At 43.8% G+C, this 18,364-nt stretch overlaps 1 protein-coding gene across 4 annotated transcripts in view; it reads left to right on the top strand.

The window, feature by feature from the left end:
• The window catches only part of sh3bp4 (SH3-domain binding protein 4), a 70,807-nt gene that overhangs the window by 3,613 nt on the left and 48,830 nt on the right, over positions 1-18,364 (top strand). Inside the window, exon 1 of one of the 4 annotated variants that reach the window (XM_060929201.1) lies at positions 13,681-13,941. The exons of the other annotated variants lie outside the window; for them this stretch is intronic. The gene's annotated coding sequence lies outside the window, so the exon portion shown is untranslated. Of the gene's footprint in view, positions 1-13,680; positions 13,942-18,364 lie in introns of those variants that run through there. 4 annotated transcript variants of the gene reach the window in all.

Here is an 18,364-nt window from a genome sequence, read left to right on the forward strand (position 1 = left end):
GTTTTTGATCTAGCCCATATATGGGCAATTCCATGTAAATGTCAACCTCACCATGCAAAAATAAAGCAACATGTAATACATCAGAACCACTCCCAGAGATCTCACCTAGGCCTGTATTTTACAGATGTGAATAAGTTGAATCAATTTGTCACAAGAATTGTTCCCTTCGCCTTCACTACTTTAGCTAAGATTAGATTAGATTAGATTAGATTAGATTAGATTAGATTAGATTAGATTAGCAGTCTAGTTTAAAAATCTTTTCACAGGATATGGCACACACTGTATTATTATTATTATTATTATTATTATTATTATTGTAATACACCAATCAGCCACAACATTTAAAACAACTGAGAGGTGAAGAAGTGAATAACATTTGATTATCTCATTACAATGGCGCCCGTAAAGGGGTGGGATATATTAGGCAGCAAGAGAACCGTCAGTTCTTGAAGTCGATGTGTTGGAATCAGGAAAAATGGGCAAGCGTAAGGATCTGAGCGACTCTGACAAGGGCCAAATTGTGATGGCCAGATGACTGGGTCTGTCTCATTGTTTCACATGAGGCACGAAGACTATGCCATATGGTCCAATTCTGTAGAAGATCTATTGCAGCACAAACTGCTGAAAAAGTTAATACAACACCGTTCTGTTTTAGCCAGCATTCATTCACTTTTTCAGCAGTTTGTGCTGCAGTAGCTCTTCTGTAGGATTGGATCATACCGGTATGGGCTAGCCTTCATGCCCCGTGTGAATCGACACCCATGACCCTGTCGCCGGTTCACCGGTTGTCCTTTGGATCCTTGGACCACTTTTTGTTTGGTACTAACCCCTGCATACCGGGAACACCCCACAAGATGCGCCATTTTGTAGATGCTCAGACCCAGTCATCTAGCCATCACAATTTAGCCCTTGTCGTAGTCGCTCAGATCCTCACGCTTGCCCATTTTTCGTGCTTCCAACACACCGACTTCGAGAACTGACTGCTCTCTTGCTGACTAATATATCCCACCCCTTGATAAGTGCCATTGTAATGAGATAATTAGTGTTATTCACTTCACCTCTCAGTAGTTTTAATGTTATGGCTGATCAGTGTATGCTTGTCTTGATGTCAACGTTAACGTGGTGTTGGTAGCATGGCTATGATGGAGAAAAACCAGAGAAACTCGAGTAAAAAGTGAAATTATGGTACTTGCAGTTTTGAACGGGTATCCATGAGTCGTTTTTATGCCTCCACCACCTTAAGGTGCAGGAGGCATTATGTTTTCGGGTTGTCCGTCTGTCCGTACGTGCGTCCGTGCATGCGTGCGTGCGTCCATCCCGAAACCTTGTGAACACAATGTCTCCAAGGCAAATGAAAGGAATTTCACCAAACTTTCACCATTTGTGCATTTGGGGACAAACATGAACTGATTAGATTTTGAGGTTAAAAGGTCACAGGTCAAGATTACGGATGCCCCTTTTCCACCAAAGCAGTTCCAGGGCTGGTTCGGGGCCAGTGCTTAGTTTGGAACCTGGTTTTCTGTTTCCACTGACAAAGAACTGGCTCTGGGGCCAGAAAAAACGGTTCCAGGCTAGCACCAACTCTCTGCTGGGCCAGAGGAAAGAACCGCTTACATCAGCGGGGGGGGGCGGAGTTGTTAAGACCAACAACAATAACAAGACCGCGAAAGATCGCCATTTTTAAGCGACGAGAAGCAGCAGCTGTACAAACGCGAAGTCATCCATTATTATTATTATTATTATTGTTGTTGTTGTTGCTGCTGCTTCTTCCATGTTGTTTTTGCTTCGATATTCGCGCCAAGGTTTATGCAAACGTAGCGACGTAGCTGACGTATACAGCGATGTAATGACGTGGCTTCCCTTAGCACCGTGAGCTATGGAAAAGCAAACTGGTTCTCAGCTGGCTCGCAAGTTGAACGAGTTGTGAACCAGCACCAGCACTGGCCCCGAACCAGCCCTGGAACTGATTTGGTGGGAAAGGGGTAGGAGAGGTCAAATGTCCATCCCCAAACTTTGTGAACACCATATCTCAACGGCTAATGAAAGGAATTTCACCAAACTTCACCATTTGTGCACTTTGGGACAAAGATGAAATGATTAGATTTTGAGATCAAAAGGTCTAAGGTCAAGGTCACTGTGAGGTCAAATGTCTGTCCGAGAACCTTGTGAACACAATGTCTCCAAGGCAAATGAAAGGAATTTCACCAAACTTTCACCATTTGTGCATTTGGGGACAAACATGAACTGATTAGATTTTGAGGTTAAAAGGTCACAGGTCAAGATTACTGTGAGGTCAAATGTCCATCCCCAAATGGCAACTTAATAAGGCGTGTAGTCTACCAGGTGGAGGCATCCCCATCAACGCCGTTGGCGTCGAGTTCTATCTAGTTCTTCTTGCAAATCTCCACAATCCATATCCGGCTACTTTGGCAAATAGCGTGACTTTGTAGTTAAACGTCATCTATGCGCTTCAAAGAGAAAGAAGTTGACAGTGACTTGTAATATTTGCACCTGCTTGGATCACACTTGCATATAAAGAACATGAACAAAACATAGTACATTTACCTTCGCCATATTTTGCCCAGTAAAGCAGATGAAATGCGTTTAAGGGTGTATTCAGACCAGGATCGTTCGATAGTTCACTTGCTTTGGTCCGAACCAAATGTTTTTTTTTTATTTTTTCATTTTGGTGCGGTTCGCTTTCACACTGTGCATTTTAGTAAGCGGACCAAAATCTGTCAACAAAGCCACGCGCCCTGAGGTCGTTCAGCTATTGGTCAGAGACGACACGCGCACAAAGCGTTAAGTTCAAAAGTAGTCATGGAGGCTTTCCGTGCTGTTATTCTTTTTAATGTCATCAAAGCTATATGTTTTTTTTTTCCAGTTTTTACTGTTTTCACAATTGTGCGATTACTATGCTGTTGTACAAGTAATTTATCGACGACGACAAAGGGCAAGGCGGCTACGGAGGATAGCGCTGATGAGCGCACATCATGTTGTGACAGTTCTGGCTCTTCACGCAATAGATGAATTTCTTTTTTGCGTCGCTAGTACCACCACTTTTTGAAAGAACGTCCCTGATTTTAATGTAGGTCTGACGGAGTTTCTTCACTTTTAGCCGACATTGTTCTGGGGAGCGCGTGAACCCCTTCTCCTTCATTTTCTCACTGAATACAGCAAACACGTCGGCATTTTTGCGTGTTCTCTCCAAAAGCTCAGATATGTGGACATCTGCCCATATATCCACAAGGGTACGCGTTTCTTCCTCGGCCCATGTTTGCCCCCTACTCATTTTTTGTACTCTGTAGTCTAGCCTGAATGACTGAATGACTGTTGTAAGGTTCCCTTGACAACCGAAACAGTGTTTGCACTTTGCGGTGGAGTGTCAAGACTCTGTTTCCCATAATGCTCGACAAACGATGGAAGCTCCCGAGGTACAAAAAAGCAAAACTGTCGGATTAGGTCCGGTCTGCTTTCACACCTCCAAAAGATCCGCACCAGGGTTCCTTTAGTCCGGACCGAGTCCGACCTTGCAGCTCGGTCTCGGTCCGCTTGTTTGGTCCGGACCAGAGTTCGGTGGTTTGTATTCAGACCAACCCAAAAGGTCCGGACCAAGGGAAATTTGGTTCGTTTGGTCCGGACCAAACAACGTAGGTGTGAATACGCCATAAATGTGAATATTTTGGTTTTGCTTTGTACTTTTTTGGCTGTGCTTTGTTTTGCTCTCTGGAGAGGTGGAAATCTTTTCAGCAGGTCAGAGTGATTGACCCGTGTGTGACTAACTGTGTGATGGCACGAGAGGAGAGTTTTCAGGAACACATCACATAGGCATTTCCTCTGTGTTTTCCTGCCATTTAACCATTCGCTCAGGCTGCAGTGTATCTCTCTCTCTCTCTTTACATTTCATTAGAAATCAGATCTACTCACTCCGCTGAACTTTTCATGAGTTCAGGTCATAAACAGCGTGGAAATGTTCTTAATGTTCAAATGTCGAGTAAATGTCCGTCTGTAAGGCTGAGCTTTGTTTCCAAGCATCACAAAAGAGCCTTTTTGCCACTTTCAGTCAGTCCCAAGCAAGCTTGTAGTACTCGAGTCTGACTCATACCCGAATTTTAAGGACTCGTGACTTGACTTGGACTCGAGCACTGATGACTCGGACTCGTGCATTATCTGCATTCGGACTTGTAAATTGGAAACAAGGAGACTGATTTCTTTCTTTCTTTTTTTTTGTAACATGGCATCATAATTTGGCATAAGATATTTATATCTAGGGTGGCACGGTGGTGTAGTGGTTAGCGCTGTCGCCTCACAGCAAGAAGGTCCGGGTTCGAGCCCCGTGGCCAGCGAGGGCCTTTCTGTGTGGAGTTTGCATGTTCTCCCCGTGTCCGCGTGGGTTTGCTCCGGTTTCCCCCACAGTCCAAAGACATGCAGGTTAGGTTAACTGGTGACTCTATTGCCGCTTTTCCAATACAAACGCGGCTGAGCCGTGCCGTGCCGAGTCGAGCTGAGTCGGGCTGAGCGGGGCTGTTGGAGTTGCATTTCGACTACAACCGCGCTGAACCGTGCTGGCTGGAAGTGGGTGGACACATTGGGTGGAGTTAGCGAAAGTGGGTGGACGTCAGGTGATGTCGTTAAGCAGCGCAAACAGTGACATCAGTGACAGTGGCGGAACAAGTCAGAGCCGGGCCGGGGGCGGGGCAAATGACCGGGCCCTTTATTAAAGCTTATCATAACATCATTTTAGGCTACAAAATGTCCGCAACTGCGGTGTTTACCAATTTCAACACTACCGGGTGCAACTATGTTATTTAGTACATCAAGTCCTTCAAACGAACATGTAACTCAGAAACAAAAAACATTAGGATACTGTACATGGCTCATAATAAAACATCAATAGCCTATACTGCGCACATTATTTGAAGGGCATACGAATGAGCGCTCAGAGGTTGCAACGGTGACAGGAAGAGTCAGAAATAAAAGGAGGGCGGTGCAAACCTCACTGAATGCACTGTGTTTACCAATTTCAACACTCCGGGGTGCAACTATGTTATTTTGTACATTAAGTCCTTCAAACGAACATGTAACTCAGAAACAAGAAAACATTAGGTGACATACTGTACATGGCTCATAATAAAACATCAATAGCCTACTGCGCGCATTATTTGAAGGGCATACGACGAGCCTTGCGCTCCGCGAACTCGTCCACGATGCTCTGTATGTCACTGATTCAGTGAGCTTTTAAGCGGTAGTCTCACGACCCGGAGAGTAAACAATAAACATGGAGGACATGGAGTCGTTAGTGTTGCTGGTCTTGGTTCTGTGGCTTGTTGTCACCGACAACGCCAACAGATACTGGCAAGAGCGTATAGATGAGGCGAGGCGCATAAGGCTTCAGAAATTCTCGTAATTCGTAATTCTTCTCCTTCCGGGTTTGCGGTGTTTACAGATCCCAGCGCGCTCGCGGGGCGTGTGTGGGCATGTGAGAACACGCCTCCTCACCAATCAGTGCACAGGGGAGTGTCTGCTCACGCCCCCAACCTCACTCGGCACGGCTTGGCTCGCTTCAGCCCCACTGCAAAACCGTGCGAGTTTTAGGGGCTAAGCAGGGCTGAAACGAGCTGAGTCGTGCTGGTTTTTGGTAGTCGAAACGCGAGCCGTGTTGGGCTGAAGCGAGCTGAAGTGAGCTGAAAAAGGGTAGTGGAAAAGGGCCATAAATTGACCGTAGGTGTGAATGTAAGTGTGAATGGTTGTCTGTGTCTATGTGTCAGCCCTGTGATGACCTGGCGACTTGTCCAGGGTGTACCCCGCCTTTCGCCCGTAGTCAGCTGGGATAGGCTCCAGCTTGCCTGCAACCCTGTAGAACAGGATAAAGCGGCTAGAGATGATGAGATGAGAATGAATTTTTTTTTTTTTTTAATCACTTGGACTTGAACACTGGGGACTCGAGACTGGACTCGGACCCGAGGTTTAGTGACTCGACTCCAACAGTGGTCCTAAGTGAAGTTTATGTTTAAAAGCAAAGCACCGCTGTCATTTTGCTCTTTGAAAGAGAACAGGTTGTAACGAAATTGAATGAAAGTGATGTTTTGTCTGTACTAGTCATACTACTGCTGTTATTAATACTAATAATACTCCTGTTAATGATCGTCGCCCAGTTCAGTTGGGCTCCATTGTGTCAGTATGGAGTGCTTGGTCAGTGCTTCAGCTGGGGTCGTGGATCATTTTATCCACTCACACACATCATTTGCAAATCTGAGTAGTAGTTTTCTCAATGCCAGTGTTGTAGTTGAGTCACTAAACCTCGAGTCCGAGTCCAGTCTCGAGTGCCCAGCGTTCAAGTTTGAGTCGAGTCCACCATTGATCCGAGTCAAGGCTGAGAACAAGACTCCAATCGCGCCATTTGACGGTGGTTGTTGCTGCCTTTATGTGAAAGCGTCTCTGCGACTGTGCTGGACTAACGTTCCTGCTTGACTGCCCCGTTTTAGTTAACAGGCTACAGATAAAAAGCTTGTTCATCGCTCAGCAAGCCCCGCCCACTATCAACAGGGCAAATAACATGAGAGAGGGTTAACACTAGCTAGTTCATCGCTTAGCAAGCCTCGCTATCAACACAGCAATGAACATAGCGTGTCACTTCCTTCTCTGGGTGAAGTCTTGCCAAATGACGATTGAAGTTCGAGGTCGTCCCCGTCGTCTCCTTGATAGTTCTTCTACATATGGAACACACAGCGGTGCATTTTTTCCCACTGCACAAGAAGTCTGTATAAGCAAAGCGGACAATCCTAGGGGCGTCTCTCCAGGCATTTTAGCACCATTAGCGTTAGTTTGTTCCTGAACATGACATATGAACAGGTAAATGTGCATTCTCTTGCATGAAATTAGTATAAAAATTAATGTAGATATAAGGCCATCCTTAAAAAAAAATCCGTTTCCTGTCCACCGGGTGGGCAAAAAAAATTTCAGTCGGGAGGGAGGGATTTATTTATTTTATTTATTTATTTTTTATTATATATGGATGGATAAGAAATCGCAATGCTGTGTTTGCTTTTTCTTTCAGTACTTTTTTTTTATTACAAAAGCAGACACATTTAATAAAATATGACAGTTAAATCAACTGAAACTTGTACAAAAACTTGAAGTTAGCATTTTAAATGCTGACTGCAACATTTGCAAAACTTTTACAAAGGTACTTAAAATGTCCGACACACGGACTTTTTGTAGTTCTAAATCGACCGTTAGGCCTAGTTCGGATGAAATTACACTATTAAAATGATCACTGAATGATTTGTTTTTCTGAATCTTTACTATTTTGTTGTTCGCTAGAATACCGTTTTGCGATTTCACATTTCAGCAAATGTTTGAAAACTCCGGATCTCCTTCCTTCATGGTGGCTGCCATTTTTTTGTGCCGCACGGCGCATGCGCAGAGCTGATTCGACAGGGCTTTCCACAAGCGCCGGCTGCCGGCCACACAATTAAGTCCAGCCGGCTACTTTAATGACTATTTTTGTAGCCCACAGGCTCTAAATATTAATTTTCAATTTTAATAAAATTAAATGTTTATCTAACGGACTGACAATAATGTCAAACTGAACCGTTGATCAAGGGAGAGTAACTCATCTGCACCCCGACATGTGGTGTGCGCGCGCACTCAGCTGCGTGAATGTGTCATGCACCGAAAATAAGAGATTTACAAGCCAGGAAAGCCTCATGATGCAATACGCAAGAAAAGAAAGAAGATTTACTGCCATTTTACTTTGTATTTGAGTAAAGTGAATAAATAAATGGTCTGTGGAAAATAAACTTAACCCTGGGAACTGCGTGCACAGGAGTTTATTTTGTGTTTACTCCCCCCGGCTGGCTACTTATTTATCATGGCTGGCTAGTATGAGCCTTAGTGGAAAGCCCTGGGAATGCGTAAATGTCAAGTTCGATTTTAGATTTACGAACCTGAAAAAAATGTCGAAAAACCGGCGTTAAAAAAAAATTTTAATTACTTGTCCATTTAATTTAATTGTCCAGGGTGTACCCCGCCTTTCGCCTGTAGTCAGCTGGGATAGGCTCCAGCTTGCCTGCGACCCTGTACAGGATAAAGCAGCTAGAGAGATGAGATGAGACATGAGTGTTTTACTGAGAAATACACCACTCGTGTTTTTCATACGAGCTCCATCTGGGACATGGAGAAGCAAAACCGTGACATGAATCTCTTTATTTTTTTTCGTGGTCCTGTTTCCATCAAATCCTGCGCTCTGATTGGCTGGCAAGCAGGTCCATATCCTACGATACGGACCCCGGTTACGGACCTCTGGTGACTCGCTCGTTCACAACAACAAACATAGTAGCATTTTTTGTCAACATTTATTTATTTATTTATTTATTTTTATAAGATTTATTTATAAGATTATCAAAAATCTTGTAAATTTTTGCCAGCATTTCTCAGGAGAATAGCATTAATTTTACAGCATGGATAGCGATAACGACAGTGTTCACAGCGAAAGTGAGTTTTACTACCCTGAGGAAGAAGAAATAAGAGAAAACATTTCAGGAGAAAGCTAAAAACCTCTAACTGTTGCTGACGCCGAGCAAAAACATGGCTGAATCCCGAATGACTCAATTTTGCATAAATAAGGGACTACATAGGCGGCAAAATGTAGGTTTTTTTTTTCCTGCCATGGAAGTGCACTTGTATACCGAGGAGGAAGCCATTTGCATTACAGCCGTGAATGAGGATTCAAAATGGCGGCTCGCCTCGGTTCAGTTTTCCCTTTCGGGTGCTCTCGTTTTCTGTTAGAATTTGGTAAAGAAAAAAATAAATATATTATTTACCAGCTTAAGATCGGACCGTATGGTGAAATACCGTGACCTCGGCCTTGAATACTGACCTCGGCCCAGAGGGCCTCGCTCAGTACTTTCAAGACCTTGGTCACGATATTTCACCATACGGACCTCCTAGCTGGTAAATAAAACTTGTGTGTATATATATACACACACACACACACACATATATACATATATATGTATGTCACTCATGAGGAAATCGATGAATTGTTTTGCTAAATTTGGGAAATTTTTGTTTGTGAATGTGTCGATATAATAAAAAGAAACTCACACATTGGCTTGAAGATATGAAGTTTATCTTCTCGTGTTGAAGAAAAACTCGCATTTTTCAGACAAAATACATCACAGATCTGAGTGAGATATTTAAATAATATTGACTGGCGTTGAGTAGTAGATCATATACATTCCATTCAGCTAGCATGATACTGAACGAGTCGAAGACAAGTAGCTGAATGGAATATATCTGATATACCACAAAGAATATTTATTATTATTATTATTATACATGCACATGTGATGGAACAATTCTAGATTTTACAAAAGCTTAAGAACAGGGGGGTAACTTAGCAATGCTGATTCTCATCTCATCTCATTATCTGTAGCCGCTTTATCCTGTTCTACAGGGTCGCAGGCGAGCTGGAGCCTATCCCAGCTGACTACGGGCGAAAGGCGGGGTACACCCTGGACAAGTCGCCAGGTCATCACAGGGCTGACACATAGACACAGACAACCATTCACACTCACATTCACACCTACGGTCAATTTAGAGTCACCAGTTAACCTAACCTGCATGTCTTTGGACTGTGGGGGAAACCGGAGCACCCGGAGGAAACCCACGCGGACACGGGGAGAACATGCAAACTCCACACAGAAAGGCCCTCGCCGGCCACGGGGCTCGAACCCGGACCTTCTTGCTGTGAGGCGACAGCGCTAACCACTACACCACCGTGCCGCCCCAATGCTGATTCTGATTAAATGTAATTCAGTGTTCTGTCAATCCAATGTACCGTACATGTACTAAATCAGAGTTCTAACAATAAAAATGGTACAAGTCCAAAAAGCCTGAATAACAACCCAACTTATATACGAGTGATATTCAAGTTCACAGTTACATTTGGTCGTAGTTAATCGTTACATTGCAGTTGTTCAAAACAAAAGTGGCTTTGCTGAGTGAAGTCCACGAATGAAGTCCTCTTGTAAAAGTCTCTGTCACTTTTCCTCACTTCCAAGTAGAACTTTGACATAATTTCCGCTATTGCTCTCTTTTTCCAGTTTTTCAATGTCAGTTTGCTTGTTTCTTGTAAATATGTATGAAGAATATCCAGTGAAGTTTTGGTAGCCTTTAGGGTGTTCAGCGCGTCTCTCTCTTTCAAAATTCTCTCAATCTTCCAATTTTAACGACGCAAACCTCACGGCCATGTTTGTGTACAAACTTGGTCACTCACGAGCATGGAAGTTTTACGTCTCCGATGTGTCTCTCTTCCAGTTTTTTGATGTCCATTAGTTGCTGTGTTCACACTTATACCGGTACGATAGTGGTATAACTGTATCGATACAAAGTATACCGGTACAGTTTAGTGCATCTGTCCACACTAGCGAGAAACGTTTGCGGTTTTCTTTCACGGTAGTTGAAATGCGCGTGCGCGAAATGTTTCCGTGGTTACCGAGTAACTTCCTTCCGAGAATATGGCGGATGAAACAACGTGTGTGCGCTTTTTGTTGTCAATGTACAGTCTGTATTTCTGGTGGTCGTTTATTCAGTCGAATCGTATAAAACGCACGAGGCAGTTGAGAAAGAAACAAAGAAAATGAATCTCCCTTTCTCCCCCTCCCTTTCTCCCTCTTTCCTTCTCTTCCCCTCACTTTCTCTCCCTTTTCCCCCTCTTCTTCCTTTCTTCCTCCCTCTTTCCCCCTCCCTCCCTCCCCCTCTCCCTTTGCTCCATGTAGCTCCACGGTCGTTTTGAGCCATTTTGACGTTTTATTTACAGCTGGAAAGCACGGGCGTATTGTATTGTATTGTATGAATAACCCGGAAGACGTAGGAATGGTTCGTTGTAGCCTGGGCCCGCCCATCCTAAGTGTGACGCAACACGGGGGCCTGTTGCGAACTTAGTCTGGCAAGGCAAGCTATCTCCAGCTCTTCCAAGCTCCCGAAAAATCAGGAGCCAATCAACTTTGAGCATCTCCAACAGCCCTGGGTAGAGGCGTGTTCAAGGCACTGACGTAGTAGAACTGCGACCGGAAGCCATAGATTGTTTACAGAATCTATGCCGGAAGCGCTTCATTCACTACGAACATGGAGCAGCGGCAAGCCTTTGACACAGCGGTAGATGCTGTATTGAAAGCATTCAACGGGAAGTTCTCATTGAAAACAGAGCAAAGAGCAGCCCTGGAGGTATTTATCTTCTTCCTGTTACTCAAGCAGTTTCCGTCGCGTCACATACGTCAGAGGAAAGAGTGATGTGATTGGTTTAAGCTTCGTCACAGCCTTTTCTGGCTTCGACCAGTAGCAAACTGAGGCATTTCAGGGAGGCGGGTCAACCACGCACTTTGGGAAACGGTTGGGCTTAATATCTTTGCCAGACCAATGCTCGCAGAGCTTTGAAGTTGCGTTAGCCAGACTAGGTTTGTTGCGCTTGCGCATTATATTTGTATCGATACAGAACCGCTTCATCTGTCCACACTACAACGAAGCGCTACAGTACCGATACTGTCCCGGTACGAAACCCATACATTTGTGGGTTTCGTACCGATACAGTTATATCGCTACAGTACCGGTATAGTTGCGAGTGTGGACAGGTGTTGCGGTACGAAAGTAGTTTCGTATCGGTACAAAATCCCTAGTGTGGACAGGGTAAGTATGTTTTTTCTCTTGTAAATATGTGTGAAGAACATGTAATGAAGTTTTGGTAGCCTTTTGGGTGTTCAGTGTGTCTTCAGTTTCAGTTTTCAGTTTATTTATTTAGTGCTTAAACCTAGCACTGGATTAGCCTTGTCTTCTCTCTCTCTCTCTCTCTCTCTCAGCTGAAAAAAAAAATTATTCTGCGCTTCAAAGATTTATGCTGTACAATCATTCCACCTTGGAAAAACAACAGATCAAGGAAATCATTAACAGCCCAAAATTACCATGACATCCATGCCCATGATGAGTGTATGTAAACTTCTGACCACAACTGTGTGTGTGTGTGTGTGTGTGTGTGTGTGTGTGTGTGTGTGTGTGTGTGTGTGTGTAATTTGTTTATTCTATCCACATTGACTGGATATGAGCTATCGTGCACTCTGATCGGCTACTCGGCTATCAGCTCCTATACCGTGAGTAGAGAAAAACAAAATGGCAGCGCGTGTTGCTGAACCAACTGAGGACGAAATGAAAACTTGACTCAAAAACAAAACCCCCAAAATATTTTTAAAAAGCAACAAAATATGGAATAAAACTCTTTGATGGTAAGAATTATCGCATTTTTTACAAATCGCTACTGTCATTTCACCAGTTTGTTTAAACTCTTCATCTTTAAGCATTAAAATTTGTTGTGTGTGTGTTTTTTTTTTTTACCTCCGCCAAGGAGGTTATGTTTTCGGTAGCGTTGGTTTGTTTGTTGGTTTGTCTGTTAGCAACATTACGGAAAAAGTTATGAACGGATTGCTCTGAAATTTTTTTCCAGAGGTGCGACTGGGCACAAGTAACAATCCATTAAATTTTGGCGGTGATCCGGATCACCTTCTGGATCCCGGATTTTTTTTAAAGGATTCTTGGCGAAAGTCTGCGCTCTCCGAGTGCTTTTCTAGTTATTTATTTAATTTTCTTTTATAAAGACTAGTTCAGAAGCTTAAAGAAGTTTGAAAATTACTTCACTGAAATGTCCAAGGAAGAATTAAATAAATATCTAAAGTTATTCTATACCTTGACACGACAGCAAGACGGCACTTTCTACAAAAACAAAACAAAACACTAAAGTCAATTTGTGCAGTGATAGGTTTTTAAGAAGTCCACTTAAGAGGAAATGATTTTGTCAGATGTTTTGTATAAAGTTTTTGTTTATCGAATTTGCAAAAAAATAAAAATACTCTTTCTCAAAATCTAGAGAATATGGATAGAACAGAACAGTTATTCCACTCAGTCTTGTCGTACATGGCTTATAGCCGACTCGGTGCTACGAGCCTCATCACCTATCAGCTCATATACGACTCAGTTTCATGGAATAACTGTTAAATTATATTTGATTTATTTGTTTGTTTACTATGTGTCTGATTTTAGTAGTCTTTGTTTATTCTATTCAGACTTGTAGTACTCGAGTCTGACTCGTGCCTTAATTTTAAGGACTCGTGACTCGACTTGGACTTGAGCACTGATGACTCGGACTCATGCGTTAACTGCATTTGGACTCGTAAATTGGAGACGAGGACTTGGGGTTTTTTTCTTTATTTTTTTGTAACATGCCATAATAATTAGCCATAAGATATTTATCTCATCTCATCTCATTATCTCTAGCCGCTTTATCCTGTTCTACAGGGTCGCAGGCAAGCTGGAGCCTATCCCAGCTGACTACGGGCGAAAGGCGGGGTACACCCTGGACAAGTCGCCAGGTCATCACAGGGCTGACACATAGACACAGACAACCATTCACACTCACATTCACACCTACGGTCAATTTAGAGTCACCAGTTAACCTAACCTGCATGTCTTTGGACTGTGGGGGAAACCAGAGCACCCGGAGGAAACCCACGCAGACACGGGGAGAACATGCAAACTCCACACAGAAAGGCCCTCGCCGGCCACAGGGCTCGAACCTGGACCTTCTTGCTGTGAGGCGACAGCGCTAACCACTACACTACCGTGCCGCCCTAAGATATTTATATCTACATTAATTTTTATGCTAATTTTGTGCAAGAGAATGCACATTCACCTGTTCATGCGTCATGTTCAGGAACAAACTAACGTTAATGGTGCTAAAACGCCTGGAGAGAACGCCCCTAGGATTGTCCGCTTTGCTTATACAGACTTCTCGTGCAGTGGGAAAAAATGCCCTGCTACTGTATGTGTTCCATATGTAGAAGAACTATCGAGGAGACGACGGAGAGGACCTCGAACTTCAATCTTCATTTGGTAAGACTCCACCCAGAGAAGGAAGTGACACGCTATGTTCATTGCTGTGTTGATAGCGGGGCTTGCTGAGCGATGAACTAGCTAGTGTTAACCCTCTCATGTTATTTGCCCTGTTGATAGTGGGCGGGGCTTGCTGAGCGATGAACAAGCTTTTTATCTGTAGCCTGTTAACTAAAATGGGGCCATCGAGCAGGAACGTTAGTCCAACACAGTAGCAGAGACGCTTTCACATAAAAGCAGCAACAGCCATCGTCAAACGGTGCGGTTGGAGTCTTGTTCTCGGACTCGACTCGAAATTTTCTTTTCTGACTTGGACTTGATTCGGACTTGAACACTGGGGACTCGGACTCGACTACAACACTGATTCCATTATCCTATTATCGGCTATGTTATAAATACCCATATCCGTATTTTTGCCTTTTAGGCTTCAAAGGCTTTGTTATGCTACTGAATGGTCTATATCCTCTATATTCGTTTCATATCCTTCCAAAGGTATTAAACAGGCAGTATACTGTAATACGATTCTTTGCTTCCAGTGCTTTGACAATCTGCCATTGTCCTATAGATGTGTATGACTTGAGTCTGCAGTAATGCACTTCACTTGCAACAAGTGGTTTCAAAGCACTTGTAGAGTTTTTCACTTCAACAACTTTACGCACATCTGTGTGTTTCTTGCTTGCTAAGTTCAAGAGGCTTAATCCGTGTCTAGGAAACTTGTCTATACAGATACAGAGCATGTAAAGAAATAATAAAAGCATGTTTGTGCAAGTCCTTCACACCGGTATTTGTCTGAAGATCCTCTCATGGAAATGCCTTTCCTCGGCAAGGCGGTACCCATGGAAACTGTGGACATGTGCTTCGGAAGAGCTTGCTGAATCTCAGATCAGGCTTAAGAGGACACTACTTTGAATCTCAATCATTTTGCCTGTATTTATACATACAGTTGTGTTCAAAATAATAGCAGTGTGTTTAAAAGCATGAGTACAGCTCAAAATCCTTATAATAGTTTTTATTTCCATGCATTGGGAACACTGCACATTATATTCTACATCAAAACATGAAGAAAAATGTATGAATATTTAATTACTTTACAGAAAATGAAGAAAAATGAACATTGGGCTGTTCAAAAAAATAGCAGTGTCTGCATTTTTCATTACAAACTCCAAATATTTACTGTATAAACTGAAAAAATCTTAAGGATTTAGTATTCCCGTGAATCTCATCTCATCTCATGATCTCTAGCCGCTTTATCCTTCTACAGGGTCGCAGGCAAGCTGGAGCCTATCCCAGCTGACTACGGGCGAAAGGCGGGGTACACCCTGGACAAGTCGCCAGGTCATCACAGGGCCGACACATAGACACAGACAACCATTCACACTCACATTCACACCTACGGCCAATTTAGAGTCGCCAGTTAACCTAACCTGCATGTCTTTGGACTGTGGGGGAAACCGGAGCACCCGGAGGAAACCCACGCGGACACGGGGAGAACGTGCAAACTCCACACAGAAAGGCCCTCGCCGGCCCCGGGGCTCGAACCCAGGACCTTCTTGCTGTGAGGTGACAGCGCTAACCACTACACCACCGTGCCGCCCATTCCCGTGAATCACTAAACTAATAGTTGTATAACCACGGTTTCTGAGAACTTCTGGCACCTGTGAACAGGTATTCCAGCCCAGGATGATTTGACAACATTCCACAATTCCTCTGCTTTTCTTGGTTTTGCCTCAGAAACAGCATTTTTGATGTCACCCCACAAGTTTTCTATCGGATTAAGGTCCGGGGATTGGGCTGGCCACTCCATGACTTTCATTTTGTTGGTCTTGAACCCTGATGCTGCTCGCTTACTGGTGTGTTTGGGGTCGTTGTCTTGTTGAAACACCCATTTCAAGGGCATTTCCTCTTCAGCATAAGGCAACATGACCTCCAAGTATTTTGATATATGCAAACTGATCCATGATCCCTGGTATGCGATAAATGGGCCCAACACCACAGTAAGAGAAACATCCCCATATCATGATGCTTGCACCACCATGCTTCACTGTCTTCAGAGTGTACTGTGGCTTGAATTCAGTGTTTGGGGGTCGTCTGAAAAACTGTCTGCGGCTCTTGGACCCAAAAAGAACAATTTTACTTTCATCAGTCCACAAAATGTTTTTCCATTTCTCTTTAGGCCAGTCAGTGTGTTCTTTGGCAAATTGTATCCTCTTCAGCACGTCTTTTTTTTAACAGTGGAACTTTGCGGGAGCTTCTTGCCGATAGATTAGCTTCAGACAGGCGTCTTCTAATTGTCACAGTACTCACAGGTAACTTCAGACCGTCTTTGATCACCCTGGAGCTGATCATTGGCTGAGTCTTTGCCATTCTGGCTATTCTTCGATCCATTCGAATGGTAGTCTTCTGTTTTCTTCCACGTCTCTCTGGCTTTGCTGTCCATTTTAAAGCACTGGAGATCATTTTAGCTGAGCAGCCCATCATTTTCTGCACTTCTTTACAGTATACGTTTTACCTCTCCAATCAACGTTTTAATCAAAGCACGCTGTTCTTCTGAACAATGTCTGGAACGACCCATGTTTCTCAGGTTTTCAGAGAGAAATGGATGTACAACATGTGCTGGCTTCATCCTTAAATTAGGGCCACCTGACTGACATCTGTTTTTTCACAGAATGAATGACCTCACTAATTAAACTCCACACTGCTATTATTTTGAACACGTCCCTTTCACTTAATTATTCGATTACACAGACTCGGGAGCATGCATATCATGAATGTTGGGTCTGTTGGTTTTCTATGACTCTACTACACCTACTGGTAAATTATTTGCCATGTAGTAATATAATTTCCACCAAAAACAGTGATTGATCTGGTTAGTCGTGTTGGACTGCTATTATTTTGAACACAAGTGTATCACTGTGTAATTCAGTGGTAATATAATAGAAAGTGTTTTTCAACAACGTGGTGTCCATCTTTCTCTTTATGACAATTAATTTTGCTAATATCTACAACCTCTCCAGGAGGTATGAGATGACAAAAAAATACACATTCATAAAGCACAATATTTTTTTTTTTACAAAATGACAGTCAGTTGGACTGAAAGAAGAAAAAAAAAAGGTTTACTTATGACACATATACAGTACAGTTGGTCTAACCCGTGAAATTTGAAGTTGGTGCTGCATTCTTCTTTGACTATCTGTCATTTATCTCATGGTGGTGTGACTGCAGGGGCTTTCCTCATGATTCTGCAACCTTTGTGGTTGTTCTATACAGCTAGCTGTCTAACTCTAGCTGCTACGAGGTGTGACAGAAAAGAAACACGACTGGGGTCACAAAAAAAATTTGTCAAATCCAAACTGCAAGTTTTCCCCTTCGAAATAATCCCCCTCGAGTCTAATGCACTTTCCCATCCTTCTCCACCATGCCTCCATGCACTCCTGGAAGGATTCTCCTGGGATTCCATGCAGCTCCGTTGTCACGGCCCTCTTGGTGGCTTCCATGTCCGGAAAATGGGTCCCCTTGATGACCCCTTCGAGCTTGGGGAAAAGGAAAAAAAATCACACGGAGCCAGGTCGGGTGAGTTGGGAGGTTGCTCCAGCACAGCAATGTTCTTCTCGGCAAGGAACTGCCGGATGCTCAGGGTGTTGTGAGCCGGTGCGTTGTCGTGGTGAAGCAGCTATGAGTTGTCCTGCCACAACTCTCGCCACTGAAAGTGCATTCTCGTGCACTGAACTAAGCAAACACTGCAGGATCCCTTTGTAGACATGCTGGTTGACCGTCTGGCCCTGTGGCAAGAACTCTATGTGGACAATGCTCCTTACATCGAAGAATGCGATCAACATGAGTTTGACTTTGGACTTCGACTGTCTTGCTTTCTTTGGCCTCAGCGACTCCGGACTTTTCCACTGAAGGCTCTGGCGCTTGGTCTCCGGGTCGTACTCAAAGATCCATGACTCATCACCGGTGACTCTCCCAAGCAAGTCTGGTTCGGTTTCAAGACGCTCGAGGATGTCCTGACACACCTGCATGCACGGCAACTCCTGGTCGTTGTTCGGCACCATCTTCACGCAGATCTTCCGCATGCCCAAATCTTCGGTGATGATCTGCCAGATGCTGTTGCGGTTCATGCCCAGCTCACTTGCGATCGGTCGAACAGTCAACCAATGATCGCCATGCACCACCTGCCTCATATGCTCAACGTTGGCCTCAGTCCTGCTCGTTGAAGGCCTTCCGCTCCTGGGGTCGTCTCAGCGCTCGAAACTAACGGTGTCCCGGCGTCCCGGGGACCATAAAAAATGTCATCGGGACACAAAATTATCATATCTGGGACAATCCCGGGACAATGGAAAAAAATAGATCTAGAAAAAAAGTTCTACATTAATATTATTTACAAGGCCGTAACACATACGTAGACATTCACCTAATTTGT

Source organism: Neoarius graeffei, chromosome 9 (assembly GCF_027579695.1).
Source record: "Neoarius graeffei isolate fNeoGra1 chromosome 9, fNeoGra1.pri, whole genome shotgun sequence".
NCBI classification, from domain to species: Eukaryota; Metazoa; Chordata; class Actinopteri; order Siluriformes; family Ariidae; genus Neoarius; species Neoarius graeffei.